This window comes from Berghia stephanieae, chromosome 11 (genome assembly GCF_034508935.2).
Source record: "Berghia stephanieae isolate SIO BIC M18660-M18661 chromosome 11, UCSD_Bste_1.3, whole genome shotgun sequence".
NCBI classification, from domain to species: Eukaryota; Metazoa; Mollusca; class Gastropoda; order Nudibranchia; family Aeolidiidae; genus Berghia; species Berghia stephanieae.
The window spans coordinates 35,175,177-35,175,804 of NC_088370.1; positions in this window are offsets into that span (position 1 = coordinate 35,175,177).

The following is a 628-nucleotide window of genomic DNA, read 5'->3' on the forward strand; positions in this document are numbered from 1 at the left end:
AGAACTAAAGTAAGTCTTTGTGATTTGTTAATTGAAGTGCACGCATTTAGAACTAAGTAAGTCTTTGTGATTTGTGAATGAAGTGGACGCATTTTAGAACTAAAGTAAGTCTTTGTGATTTGTGAATTGAAGTGGACGCAATTTTTGGGACTCTGTGCTAAAGGGTGTAAAAACGATAATTAAACAGAAGAGAAACGCTGTACACTTATTTGCATGTCTGATCACCCGATCATTCACTATGAGCTCACTGTTGTAATGGAGGCCTTTAAAAAAATGACGTAAAATATTGTCCTTTACAACCGTGTTAAACTAGGCCCATAAGTGGGTTGGTTCGGATGTCAGACCTGCTTATATGTATACGTCGGTTGGAATCCATGGTCGGTTTGAATAGTGAAGGGAATTGGTCCTATCACGAGACGTAGAAGAGACTGGAATCAATTTAGCTATTAAAACAAAAAAAAAAAAAAAAAACAAAAACAAAAAAAATCAAAAACAAAAAACAAAAGCAAAACAAACTTTGAGCTTTTATATAGAGCAAAATCCACTAAGCGTGCTCAATGCGCTTTTCAAAGGGAACCTGGCCAATAGCAACAGGAAGACGAGACAAGATGCCTATAATATCACAATA